Here is a 15221-nt window from a genome sequence, read left to right as displayed (position 1 = left end):
TAAGATCTCCCAATTCATGCTTCCTACGTACATGATCCTGTACCTGTGCTTTTGACGCATGATTATATATATATTGTCTGTAAGATTCATCACTTACATCTTGTTTTCTCTATCCCCAAGTTTCCCATACACCATCTTCTTAGGATAATTTGCATTTAACTGAGGAATATTCAGGTCAGGATTGTCTTTATGATATTATGCGTAATTAACAACTCTTCATGAGTGTTATTAACTCTACTGTGTTGATTTGTAGAACTTTTTGATGAAACCCTAAAAGAAGATAACAGAAGAAGGGCGCATGAGTGCAATTCGTACTGATCTCACCACATATCTATTCACATCTCATTAATGAAGATATTCAAGATAATTAGTTGTAATTAATGACAGCATTCAAAAGCCTACAATTTTAACATGGAGCAGCTCAAAGTTTCCTTTTTTTTTTCCTTCCCTTTGATTCCTTTTTGAGAAGATGTTTTTTCCCTTTAATTTGTACTTGTCTTTCCTGGGGTGGTAACGCAAAGATCAGAATGCGGAAATCATGAGTATTTAAACTTATGCTTGAACAGAATGAAAATCCCTTAAATTATCCTCTTGTGTGGATATTACTTAATATAAGAAGTGAATTATGCCTATTGATCTAATGTTTGTTCTTCTTCACTCTCTTCTTTCGTCTAAAGAGTGGGGCAAATGTTTTCTTTGTAATATTAGAAATATAGAAATATGACCACAACAATGGAACACCTTCAAAGTTCCTTCATCCAAAGGAAGATCTAGTTCTGATAATCCCCTTTATTAGATTATTTTCAACCAGGTTTATCCTGACAACCATTTAATAAATTTCATAGTAAGAGTTATGCTTACATGGTGTACTAAGTTATGTATATATTTAACATGATTTTTTATTTTTGCTAAGGTAACATGTTCGTTTTAATGTCATTTACTTATAAGACTAGGAACATGATATGCGGTGATATATGCCTCATCTTGTTGTATAATTGATTTTGGCAGTTCCCCTTGTTAGGGTTTCAGATCAGATTAGTTCTAATTAAATTGCATCAGATAATTAGAACACACACGTTCCTGTGCCACAATGTTGTCCGGAAATCATACCTTTTTAATCACCTCTGAGGATTAGATGTTCCTCTACACACAAAATCTTTTATTTTGCCTTATTTCCGTAAGATTCTTTTCAAGTATAGGGGAGTTTGGGAGGTTTTCTTTTTGTTTGTATAATTTTAGAACGCCTTAGAGTTAGGTACTAATTGGGCTTCAGATTTTATGGTAGAGCCTCTTTGAAGACTTGATTTCTCTAATTATTTGTCTAGATCATTCGTAAACTAAGGAACAATTTGAATCTAAGAAACATCTTAAAGGTTCTTATCTCATGCCAGTTGACTAAATAAATGAACTTACATACTACCTTTGGATTCCAGACAAACATTACATAGCAATATCGAAGTTCCTATACAATGATTTACAAGGATTGCTTCTTGTTCTCTTCTTGATGTGATTCCTCATCATTTTTGTCTGGAGGCCTAGACATATCAATTTCTCCTGCTCTTTTCCATAAGTTTTTAAATCTGGTTTTTGAAAACAATCTGCCTCTCATATTAACTTTGCCTTTTTCCCTCAGACATCAAACATACAAACTTATGTTCCATGGACTTCGATGGTTAGAATGCTTGTCACAATCTAGGAGTCAATATACATGAACTTAAATTCCTTTTCACCACATTATTGCATGTAGATTTGACAATAGTTCTGGTCTTAATCAATTTTGAAGTTTCAAGGAAAAGTCCAGAGCCCATTGAATCATTTTGTACCTCCCAGGAAGTTGGAGAGAACTTGACAGCCATCCTTTCTTCTTTGCAGGAGAAAATATACATGTAATTTTTGACTACTGCTTGTTAATATAATTCGGTCATAAAGTAAAGATCTAGTATTTCTTGATGGAGCATTCTTCATGGGAACCTACTGAGGATTAGTTTTGACAATTCAATTAAGTTTAGAAAGAAGGAATGTAGACCAAAGATGACACTGGACACTAGTCAAGATCATTTGAAACTCAATTTAGATTCCTATCTTTCCTAAGTTACCAGCATGGTAATTATGGATATTGGATTATGAAAAACAACAGTAACTTTCATTGTCTTTCTTTTCCTTCTTACATGATAGCTTTCGTACTGCATTGAAAGTTTTTCTTTTCCTTCTTACATGATAGCATTCGTACTGCACTGAAATCCAACCCCCGCTCCCCTATCATCATGAAAGGGTCTTCTTTCTAATTATGTTGGCTAGTGCTATCACTATGCAGTTGCAACTAAATCATTTAACCGTACTAAATATACTAAAAAATATTGGCAGAAAATATTAATCTTATGCCCAACATTGCATAAGGTCGGTAGGTCCAGGCTCCTGCATAGAAATTGAATGAAGACAGTATCTCCATCAGTGCAGCAAAGATGCCTATTCCATCGAATGATATGATTAATTAATTTGCAAAGGTTTGCTGCCTTTTTTTAAGTATTTATTCCTACAGTGCTGCATTAATTTTGTTGATCCAAGTAATGTGATAGTGAGGACCAACTCAATGTTCTCTGCTCTCTTTCTACAAAAAGGAAAAAGAAAGTTCTTCTCCCTCTATAACGTTTGCAAAATATACACATTTTATGAGACTTGAAGGAATAGAAAAGGTCACCTATCACTTCAAGCACAAGAGATACAGGTGGTTCTATTAGGTCATGATTGTAGTTTGTGATGACATTGACATATACTTTATATTTATTCTATCGGGTCACTCCAAATTCTCAGACCAGAAGAATTAAACCATATTGTAACTATGTCTTGTGCTTAACCACAATACAAACGATGTCATGTGCTTAACAGTGGCATGTGGATGGTCCAAATGTACTGTTAAATTCCAGTATAAATGTGAGGACCCTTACCAGGTAAAGAATACCTTGAGGTAGTCTTGTGACAAATAGTCAACACACTTTCACATCAGTTTCTTCTTCGATCCTCGCTATATTCATTATATAGTCGTCTGCTAAATTCTTCCATCAACTTGAAGGGACCCAATTTTCCTCTCTGGCTATCATTTTCCTTTGCTTCCATCTCTCCCCAAAAGAAAATTTCTTCTTCTTATTGTTCATCTTCGAAACGATCCGTTATACTTGCACCTTTTGCATACCATTCAGACCATTAATATGAAAGTTTGCTGTCCTTTGTTTTTTTTTTTTTTTTTTTTGATGAAAGAAAGTATTATGATCCACCATTCATGTGATTCTTGAAGTCAAAAAGAAACTTAGCACAGGGAGGATCATCTGAAGATAGCTCTGCACTAAACGAGGAGCGTATGTGTCACGCCCCGGATCCGGATCCGTGACACGGCCGTGCTATTGCCGACTACCGCCCACAATAGCACGCAGCCTCATACCTGGGTAATAGGGTAGTCAAACCAACCAAATCTTTTCATATGAAAGCATTCTTAGTACAACATGCTGGTCAGTACCCAAATACAGAGCTTCTATGTAGTTTATATACACAAAAGTATACTTGCTTTACCCCAAAAGAAAGAAGCGCTAATACCAAATTAACGTGTCTCTGGCAGCTATCAGTGGTGAGGATCTGAAAGAAAAAGTAAATGAACGGATATGAGCTACACGGCTCAGTAAGTAATCCTGCATAATCCTACCGGATCAACCAGTAGGCTAAACATGTAAATCAGAGTTTGAGAAGCTGACATGCATGTTTATCTGATAATCATCATGGCATAATATGTATGCAATTTAAACAAAGCAGTAGTGCAAATCACAAAATTTTCATAATATATGCATATGAAACCGTGCCCCCGGCATGCCGTGGTCCTTTTACTCTCGGATGCTACTGCGAAGTCAGACTCGGCCACTGGCGGGGCCAGCTCAGTTACTATTCAGCCACTGGCGGGGCAGGCTCAGTTACTATTCAGCCACTGGCGGGGCAGGCTCAGTTACTATTCAGCCACTGGCGGGGCAGGCTCAGTTACTATTCAGCCACTGGCGGGGCAGCTCAATTACTATTCAGCCACTGGCGGCTCAGTCATTCTCAGTAGCATCTTTGAGCCCATTATAGTGCCTCTGGGCTAGCTAAGACTTTATAAACTTACATGCATGATTATAATATCAGTATCATCATGTTGCATACATAGCCATAGCTTCTGGGATCATTAAAGTTACTTATGCATTGTAACATATCATGTATGAAACATATATACTTAAAATAAATGCTTAGGAAACATTAATAACATAACATGATCCATAACAGGATTAGGACAGGTTACTTACATTCTTCACTAATCATGCATACAATTCAAATTGTATGAAAAACACTGGTTCATCTTATAAAACGTAATACAAGATCTACGATAGGATTAAGACAGATTACTTACCTCAATTCGCTTTCCAAATTGCTCAAGTCCAGGTGACAAATCCTTAATCACCTAAAACAACATCATAGGGTTTACATTATTCCCCATTTATTTATTATATAATTTCTCAGTTCATCACACTATGAACTTACTTGCCTGGATCCGATCCAAGGATCTAGCCCAAGTTCAATTTACCCAATTTGGAACCTTTGGGCTCGGTTTAAAACCAGATGGGGTTCATATAGGTCAATTAGGCTTAACGGGTTTCGGACCCGAACCCAGATCTGATCCGATAGGGTCTTTTCTTTTTCTTTTCTTTCTTTCTTTTTTTTTTCTTTTTTTTTCTTTTCCTTTTCTTTTTCTTTTCTTTTCTTTTCTTTTCTTTCCTTTTTCTTTTCTTCCCTGTTTCTTCCCGAACCTTCCTTTCCTTCTCTCTTTTCCTTTCTTTCTTCTGTTCTCCTCCCTTTCTTTTCTTCTCCCGATCCCTCTTTTCCTTCCCCCCTTTCTTCTCCTGCGAAGGGAGGAAGGCGAGCTCGGGATGAGGGTGACGGAGTTCTCGAGAGGCTAGCCGAGGCCGGCGGCGCCTACGGCGGCCTTCCCTTCTCCCACGGAGGAGAGACGCGCCGGGAGAGCTAGCGGTGTCACGGGATGCCCGCGACTGAGCCCACGGCCGCACCGCGCGATGGTCGTGGTGCTCACGGCCGGCTGCAACGCCGCGGTGCTCGCGGCCGAGGCCAGCGACGCCGGCGATGCTCGCGGCCGCACGCGGTGAGCCCTGTTTCTTCCCCTTCCTTTCTCTCTTTGTTTCTTTCTTTGTTATCTTGAATAAATTAGAAGATAGGGAGGAAGGGGCTTACCTAGCTTCCAGGGCGCCGGCGACGCTCGCGGCCGCACACGGGAGTCCCCTCTTCCCTCTCTCATCTTTCTTCTTCTTTTCTTTCCTCCCTTCTTTTCTTCACCGAGACTCCCTCTCTCTTTCTCTCGTTCGGTGTTTAGGGGGGTCTGTGATTTGGGGTTGCCGGCAGAGGCTTAAATATTTGTTTAGAGGATGAGACCCCCCTCTGAGAGGTCCCATCCTCTCCTTTCCTCCATACTTCGGGACTGGCCGCCGCCCCCCCTTGTCTCCGGCGCGCCGGCATCGGCTGCCAGCAGAGGGTGCGGTAACCCCTCCCTGTCGGTCTTATCCCTTCGTTTTTTTTTTCCTGATAATAATTATGCTGGCTACAGTGAAATTTGGGCCCAACCCTTAACTGGGCCTATTTCTTATTGGGCCTAGTAGGTTCTGGGCCCGGACATTACATCCTACCCCCCTTAAAATAAATTTCGTCCTCGAAATTAAACATACCTTAGGTTCTGGTTTTTAAAAGTAGTCAACCATTGAGTCATCCTCGAGATCTCAGTTAGTCTCTCTCTCGGAGTACCTACTGATAAGATTTTGACATACAAAGTCATGGCATCTCAAAACTTGAACCTTTCCATCTATGACACGTAGGAGTTCTTTGATCTCTTTCAAAAGAGGACTAATCTTCCAACCTTAGATTTTAAATGCTATGATTCTTGGCCCAAGAAATTAATTGCTCTCGATTAAGTCCACACAACGGTCGTAATCGGGTTAATAGAAATAGGTGAGAGCATTAGCATCAAATACTTTTCATAATCTATAATCCTCTTTCTTCTCTTAACTTTGCCTACAATTTAATGATCAACCTTTATCCTAGCAAAACCTCAAACCCCTTTCGAAGAGAAAGATTGAAAATGTTATAGCTAGGTGTAGGGGCCATTCCAGGTCTAAGCCCTAAGGAACCATCAATCCGTTAATACTAAATTTAAGATGCTCAAAATCTTCCAGGAATTGCCACAATAGAAAAACTCACTGGTGAAATTATATAGCTGTCTCCAGATTATTCAGAGAATCAACAACACTTTTCTCCATTAGAATTCTAATTCAAATTTTTCAATAATTCTATTCATCAATACAGTTTCATCATTAGATCTTATCAAAAGAATAAGGTCTAACATTTTCAGATTTGATTCTTTTGGTAGGTGATCTAAATCAAACTTTTCTCTTATACACAAAAATCTACATCTCAATTCTGAATAAGAACTTCGAGTTTCTTTGTCAAAGTATCAACTGCTCTCGATTACCCGATCTATCACAAGATTAGATCATAAACAACTTCAATCCACCCTTGATAGATATTCATCAAAGTCAATTGACAACCTCAATTTCTTTCAATCGAATAAAGGATGGATATTAATTAAAAAATTCAAGCTTCAAATTTAGGAGGGAGAAGGTTCATACCAACGTATTCTAGATCCAAGATCAAAATCGATGATCTATTAATTCATGTCAAAAGATGCTAAGAAGTTTCTTAGCATGACATAAAACTGGAGAATCTAGGATAGCACAGTGCTATCCAAAAATCAGAACATTCTCCTTTTATTTATCCAGAAAAATCTTACTACACAAGAAAGCAGATCAAATCTTTTGTTATTAAAACTTTCCGAATCAAAAGAATAATACTTCTGGCCAACTTAGATAAATAATTCAGATCACTATGTTTTCGCTGTGCATTCTGATCAAATTCCTTTGAATTCACAAATAACTTTTGATCAACATACTATTTGCCTACAAACAGAACTATTTAATTCCTCATCTGTATTTGCATTTCAAATCTTTCCTCCATCTTGATCGAATGTTACTTAGCCAAAACTTCTTTTTACTTTTCCATGAGCGAGCAAAGAAAGGGTATCCCAACATAAGATCCTCTTAAATAAGCGACAACGCTTTAAAAGGAATTTTACATTTTCAACAACTTCATTCATTGAAAATAAGCCTTCTTTCCTAATACGAGATAAGCTCTCAAGTCATCTTAGGACATTTTAAGCTCGAAATTGTGTAAACTTCTGAAAATTATTTCTCAATATCCCAATCTTATATTAGGTATCTTTAAATTGCATGAACAATAATCTGCCCTATTTTAGCATTGCTAGAAGGTGATTCTCGATCTCACATCTCCGTTAAAAGAAAGAGATGCATACTTTTGTCGTAAGATCTTTATTTAAAAATCTTCTTCTTTTGTGCTCCTTGCACTAGATAATGATACGTGGAATTATCATCCATAATTTTTTTTTTTTTCACCTTTCTCATAAAACAATTTAGACTTGCTTCTTAGTGATAAATGAAAGCATTTAATAATTGCCCCTCTACTAGAGATGAAATAGTTTACTTCAAATCTTAGAAGCAGGGTCACTAAGTACAAACCCCTGAAACATCATGTGCTATTGGGTCTGTTCCCATGTCAACTCTATTGTTGATTCCGCTCGCATTTCCTAATGACCCCATGTCCTCTTCATTCTCTCTTCTTCTCATTTTTTTTTTGTCAAAACATCAACTAATATTCGTTTAATTGATTTATCACAGGATCACAAACTACTGCACTTTATCCATAGTAGAACATTTGAGCCTAAAATATTCTTCAAGATTGAAAATTATCTCAGAATTTACTAAATGACTTCCAATCAAAATACCAATCTTGCATTGTAATTTGAAAAGATCTAATATTTCACATTCCAAGTAAACAAGAAGAAACTCTTAAATCTCATTCTCAAATATACTTTCTTTCTATATAATAGTTTCATGCATAATTGTCATACAAATTTCATCCTCGAAGAATATAAAACCTTTCCTTGTCCAAGCCTTAAACAACTTATGAATAAACCCTATCTTATCATCAAAATAATTAACTTCAAACTAGAAGTATCATCCACGGTACCCAGTATCAAGTTAAACTTCCAATATCACCTATATACTGATACATAAATAATCACAATGTACTTTAATATTCCATTGCTAGTACTCCACTTAACATCAGTCAAAATCTAATTTAATCATAATCCAAATACAAATTACTCCATCGAGAAATCTCCAAAATAATTTATTCTTATTTTGGCATGGCTTGCTAGCATTCTGATTCCAAACACCAAAATCCTTAGTCGTCTTAAGTCTTGAATTCTAATACCATACCCGCCATAATCATGCCCCTAGAATGATTTTGTATTAGCCTTAACTTCTTTCTTTTTGTTGCTCATTATCACCTATCAAAATATTTGTGTCAAGCAATTTTCGTGACTGACTGATGATGCAACCAATAAAATCTTTTCTTTCTTTCCAATTATACGGAATTTCACTAAATGAGATTTAACTACCCCTGCCCTTATTAAAATTTAAAATTTTTACTCATGGTTAACCTATTGCTCTGATACCACTAAAATGTCACGTCCCGGATCCGGATCCGTGACACGGCCGTGCTATTGCCGACTACCGCCCACAATAGCACACAGCCTCATACCTGGGTAATAGGGTAGTCAAACCAACCAAATCTTTTCATATGAAAGCATTCTTAGTACAACATGCTGGTCAGTACCCAAATACAGAGCTTCTATGTAGTTTATATACACAAAAGTATACTTGCTTTACCCCAAAAGAAAGAAGCGCTAATACCAAATTAACGTGTCTCTGGCAGCTATCAGTGGTGAGGATCTGAAAGAAAAAGTAAATGAACGGATATGAGCTACACGGCTCAGTAAGTAATCCTGCATAATCCTACCGGATCAACCAGTAGGCTAAACATGTAAATCAGGGTTTGAGAAGCTGACATGCATGTTTATCTGATAATCATCATGGCATAATATGTATGCAATTTAAACAAAGCAGTAGTGCAAATCACAAAATTTTCATAATATATGCATATGAAACCGTGCCCCCGGCATGCCGTGGTCCTTTTACTCTCGGATGCTACTGCGAAGTCAGACTCGGCCACTGGCGGGGCCAGCTCAGTTACTATTCAGCCACTGGCGGGGCAAGCTCAGTTACTATTCAGCCACTGGCGGGGCAGACCCAATTCCAATTCAGCCACTGGCGGGGCAGGCTCAGTTACTATTCAGCCACTGGCGGGGCAGCTCAGTTACTATTCAGCCACTGGCGGAGCAGCTCAGTTACTATTCAGCCACTGGCGGCTCAGTCATTCTCAGTAGCATCTTTGAGCCCATTATAGTGCCTCTGGGCTAGCTAAGACTTTATAAACTTACATGCATGATTATAATATCAGTATCATCATATTGCATACATAGCCATAGCTTCTGGGATCATTAAAGTTACTTATGCATTGTAACATATCATGTATGAAACATATATACTTAAAATAAATGCTTAGGAAACATTAATAACATAACATGATCCATAACAGGATTAGGACAGGTTACTTACATTCTTCACTAATCATGCATACAATTCAAATTGTATGAAAAACACTGGTTCATCTTATAAAACGTAATACAAGATCTACGATAGGATTAAGACAGATTACTTACCTCAATTCGCTTTCCAAATTGCTCAAGTCCAGGTGACAAATCCTTAATCACCTAAAACAACATCATAGGGTTTACATTATTCCCCATTTATTTATTATATAATTTCTCAGTTCATCACACTATGAACTTACTTGCCTGGATCCCATCCAAGGATCTAGCCCAAGTTCAATTTACCCAATTTGGAACCTTTGGGCTCGGTTTAAAACCAGATGGGGTTCATATAGGTCAATTAGGCTTAACGGGTTTCGGACCCGAACCCAGATCTGATCCGATAGGGTCTTTTCTTTTTCTTTTCTTTCTTTCTTTTTTTTTTCTTTTTTTTTTCTTTTCCTTTTCTTTTTCTTTTCTTTTCTTTTCTTTTCTTTCCTTTTTCTTTTCTTCCCTGTTTCTTCCCGAACCTTCCTTTCCTTGTCTCTTTTCCTTTCTTTCTTCTGTTCTCCTCCCTTTCTTTTCTTCTCCCGATCCCTCTTTTCCTTCCCCCCTTTCTTCTCCTGCGAAGGGAGGAAGGCGAGCTCGGGATGAGGGTGACGGAGTTCTCGAGAGGCTAGCCGAGGCCGGCGGCGCCTACGGCGGCCCTCCCTTCTCCCACGGAGGAGAGACGCGCCGGGAGAGCTAGCGGTGTCACGGGATGCCCGCGACTGAGCCCACGGCCGCACCGCGCGATGGTCGTGGTGCTCACGGCCGGCTGCAACGCCGCGGTGCTCGCGGCCGAGGCCAGCGACGCCGGCGATGCTCGCGGCCGCACGCGGTGAGCCCTGTTTCTTCCCCTTCCTTTCTCTCTTTGTTTCTTTCTTTGTTATCTTGAATAAATTAGAAGATAGGGAGGAAGGGGCTTACCTAGCTTCCAGGGCGCCGGCGACGCTCGCGGCCGCACACGGGAGTCCCCTCTTCCCTCTCTCATCTTTCTTCTTCTTTTCTTTCCTCCCTTCTTTTCTTCACCGAGACTCCCTCTCTCTTTCTCTCGTTCGGTGTTTAGGGGGGTCTGTGATTTGGGGTTGCCGGCAGAGGCTTAAATATTTGTTTAGAGGATGAGACCCCCCTCTGAGAGGTCCCATCCTCTCCTTTCCTCCATACTTCGGGACTGGCCGCCGCCCCCCCTTGTCTCCGGCGCGCCGGCATCGGCTGCCAGCAGGGGGTGCGGTAACCCCTCCCTGTCGGTCTTATCCCTTCGTTTTTTTTTTTTTTTCCTGATAATAATTATGCTGGCTACAGTGAAATTTGGGCCCAACCCTTAACTGGGCCTATTTCTTATTGGGCCTAGTAGGTTCTGGGCCCGGACATTACAGTATGCATATATGGTTGTGCTAAGCATTTCATAAGTATTTAGTTCTCACCCCAGATAGAAAGCACAGAAGTGGTTTGTTATAAGCTATTCTAGATATTGACGATAGAACTCCTTAACGGTTATCTGATAATTATTACCCACATCATCTAAATAAAAAGCAATTCCCAGATGCCCCTTGAAGATGTTGAGCACAATGCCCTCACAAGACCAGAAGACGATCAACTCTTATAACATTCAAGTGACATTATAGTTTATGAAGAGGATTTAAAGAAAGCTATGCGCGTATCCTTGCAATTTGAATATGGAGGAGATCTAAGCATCTAAAGATGTTCCTCATGATAAAGAGAAGGCATGTTACTTTTTCCAACTAAATGATGATTAATTAATAATCCTATTTTGCTCTACCGTATTTGTATTCACCATGCATGGATTATTGCATCCGTGTCCCACAGAAATATGTTTAGGAACCAAATTAAGTTATTCTCAGAATTGTTATAAGTTATCATGTGTTTTGCAAAAATTGATGTAACCTGTTATAATGGAATTATGAAAATTGATATATAAGCCTACATAAAAAGAACTAATATTGTTGCACTCCTAATGGATCATGCCATGAAAGTATCAAATTATTTTCTTTTCCAGAATTCGTCTAACCTAGCTGCATCGATCCTGATCCTATACTTACAATAAAATAGCATCACAAAATCTTGACACTCCTACCTAAAAACTTGTGCATAATGCACAAGGATTACTTAGTGGATTAACAATACTAGCATAGTTAGGACTTTAGCATTGCTTGAGAGCTGTCGTGCATCTATTTGAAATGCTAGAGGCCAAAATTTACATGGGTCTGCCTATTATAAGTACTACATTCATATGAAAACTGTAGTACATGTGCATTTGATGATGAAAATACAGAATTGCCCATCAATTAACTTATTGAACTATAGTGATTATTAAGACTAGTGAGGGCCCGACTTTTTGAGTCAATAAAGCTTTCAGTTAATGACATGCACACTGTGTCATAGATGCATTGGAACATCTCAAAAGATGATGGTGTACTACCACACAGAGGAAATAGAATGAATCATCAAATAATTGCTACTAATGTAGAAGCAACATATAGAAAATATGAATGGACGAATGCATGCATTATCATAAGAATTTGCAATTTTACTGATTGATAAAATGCAGTCATTATGTTATATGTGTGAAAGAGCAAGTATTATGATAGAAATAGGTATGTCTTCGTTCCAAATTTTGTTCATCTGATGATTAAGTGAAAATAAAGTTGCCACATCAAATTATTGTTTTAAGAACCCATTTTGATAATAAACTAGTTGATCAGCACATGCATGCATAGCAACTTAAGTATATTATTATAGGGAGATATCATATGCAGATATTACAAAACAAAGACTTTGATTAAAGGGAATTAACTGTATTTGACATCATTTAGAGGTCAATAATGAACATGTGATTTTAGAGGAGTCCAAAAGTGATACCTCAGATAGCAACTAACTAAGATTCACAATAAAATAAACAACTCATTATGTAAAGCAACAAGCTTGGAATGTATGGAGGGGACCACCATTATAGATTAGCAAAATATTTTAGAGATAATCTAGTATTTTTGTCATGGTATGGTAAAAATACAAACAATCCATTCGTAATTTACTTGATACTTTCACCATATTCAAAATAATGGACGGGGATGAAAAGTTTTATATTTCACTATTGAGAAAGTCACTTAATATAAAATTATGGCATTGGCCATGTTTCCTTCATCATGGATGAATTTGCTATTTACTTCATCAAATCACTAGAACTTCTAAAAAACCATCCTATCCCATCAATCATTTAAAAAAATATCAATATGCGATTCTTTGTTTAACTGTTATGCAATCATCATTTTCTTTCAACTTACCGAGACTACCCAATTATTGGAGAAGAAGATGGTTTAAGAAGTGAGATCCAAAAATCTTTTCTAATATAGCAAAAATTTTGAACGAAAGATAATGGATTTAATTTGTAAATTTGAAAATTATTGTCTATTTCAAAGAAATATTATAAGGGGGAAAAGAGAGGAGAAAGGAGAATTTGAGGGTGACTGGGGAAAAGGAAGGCCAAATATGTAAATTTTGGTTTAGAAAAATGAGGTTTTGACTCATACGCAAATAATCCCAAGATATATATTAATTAATTTACTCTATGTTTCTTAACGAGATGAGAAGAAAGATTCGCAAACATTCAAGAAACAAATAGACTGATTTAGAATCAAAAGGCTTAGTAACCGGTACAAATAAAAACAATAAATGAGCAAACAATTAACAGGGAGGAGATTGAAGTATATATCCTCCCCAAATTGATAAGGATTTACACAAAATTTTCTATCTTTTCCTTAATCACTGTCGCCTTGTCACAATATTTCTTGAACAGATGCAACCCCTTTATTTTTCTTGGACTCTTAATGCTACTTCACATGCTTAGGTAGATGAGGACTTTGATTAATTTACAAGCAGTTCCACTTATAAATACTAATTAACCCATCTCATTTCTTTTAATCATTTTAGGAAATATATTTTTGTTTTAAAATTTTGGATTAGAAAAAAGATTGTGCCTTTTTCATCAACCGCCTCCTTTTTGGGGTGAATATTTGCATTGAGGTTAGTATGGAAGTTTCCCATATGGACAGTCCTCGGTGAAACTAACCACCTAGACTATACTACTCATCAAATTTTGGTTCATGGATGAGTGTAAAGATGTAATCCACAAATAATTAATTGAAGAATAAACAAAGATTAATATTAAAAAGATATTATAGGATTTGGTTTATTTCCTCTGTGAAGTAGGCCTAAACCGCACGGATTATTATAAGGAGTAAGAGCAGGAAGGGGGAAGTTGTAATGTTTTGTTTCTTCAAGAACTCCTCCTGAAATACCATCGAAGAGTGGTTTTAGTTTAGAATAATGAATTTGATAGAAGTAGGCTTTGGACACTATATGGATTTCAATGAGAGATTGCTAATAGGTTCTGTTCATGGAAAAGTGTCAATCTCGTGTTGAGATGGAGGGCTATTTATAGCAAAACTTGATTGAAGAATGAACTTGTGACCTAGTATTATAAATATGATAAAAATAACTTGTCCTGAAATAAATGAATAAGATGGTTCATGTGATATAATAATATTAATGTCATGGTTTTTTGGCATACATTAAGTTGGTTGAAATGATGTAAACTTTCATCGATTAACAAATCATATGTGAGGGGGCATATAAGGATTTAAAGTTTATCATATACTACTAATCTTTATCTTGGTAGTTTATAAATTCTAGAGATTACAACTTGCATATGGTGAGTACTGTTATCTAAGAGGCTGTTTAGTTGATAAGTCTTATTAACGACTTTATAAAGAAATCAAAATAAATAAGTTGTATAAAAATAATTGTTTCGTTGTTTTCATAAAATCTGTTTTGTCAAAACTGGCAAATCATAAATCTTGAAAAATGAGTTATATGAAAAACAGTTCTTCTCCTGTTTTTAAAAAAATATATTTTACAGAAACTATGTTTTATAGCTATATTTTCAAGAAAACTTATAGACACCAAACAATCATTAAGAAATTAAAGATAACTTGATGTAACAGCTGATATTTGAATTTTACTAAAAAACAAGTTATGATAACTTGCATTGGGTGGATCAAATTACGCAGTTGAAGTGTCAGGTTGACTGCAACAAATGACAAACCCAGTTTGGATGGAATCATGGGATTATCAAAAATGTTAAAGCTACGAGATTTATGGTGGTGGCTAAAGATTATGGCTAACTATGAGTAGGGTGGTTGAGTGATGGTAATCAAAAAGATTAGGCCAATGGCTAATATAGGGCTAGGGTCACGGTTCTATAGCAAGCAGAGATAAAATTATGGTTGGTTAACTTGTGCAGGTCAATAAAATTATGTTAGTGGGATAAGTTAGACCAATTGCCAGTTACAGACAGGATCATTGTAATTGTGCCAGGGTTGTGGTTTGCCTAACTTGACCACAGGTCCACAACAAAGCTAGGTTGTATAAGAAAATATAATAAGGTGTCTAGATGCCCTAGTTTAGTTTGTTCTAGTTGCCCTAATAATCTGAAATAGGGTGATCTTACAGAATC

The sequence above is a fragment of the Phoenix dactylifera genome, chromosome 16, assembly GCF_051530095.1.
Source record: "Phoenix dactylifera cultivar Ajwa chromosome 16, Ajwa_hap1_PhDact_Kaust_v1.1, whole genome shotgun sequence".
NCBI lineage: Eukaryota > Viridiplantae > Streptophyta > Magnoliopsida > Arecales > Arecaceae > Phoenix > Phoenix dactylifera.
The sequence above is the reverse complement of the archived record's forward strand: the minus strand, read 5'-3'. Positions refer to the sequence as shown.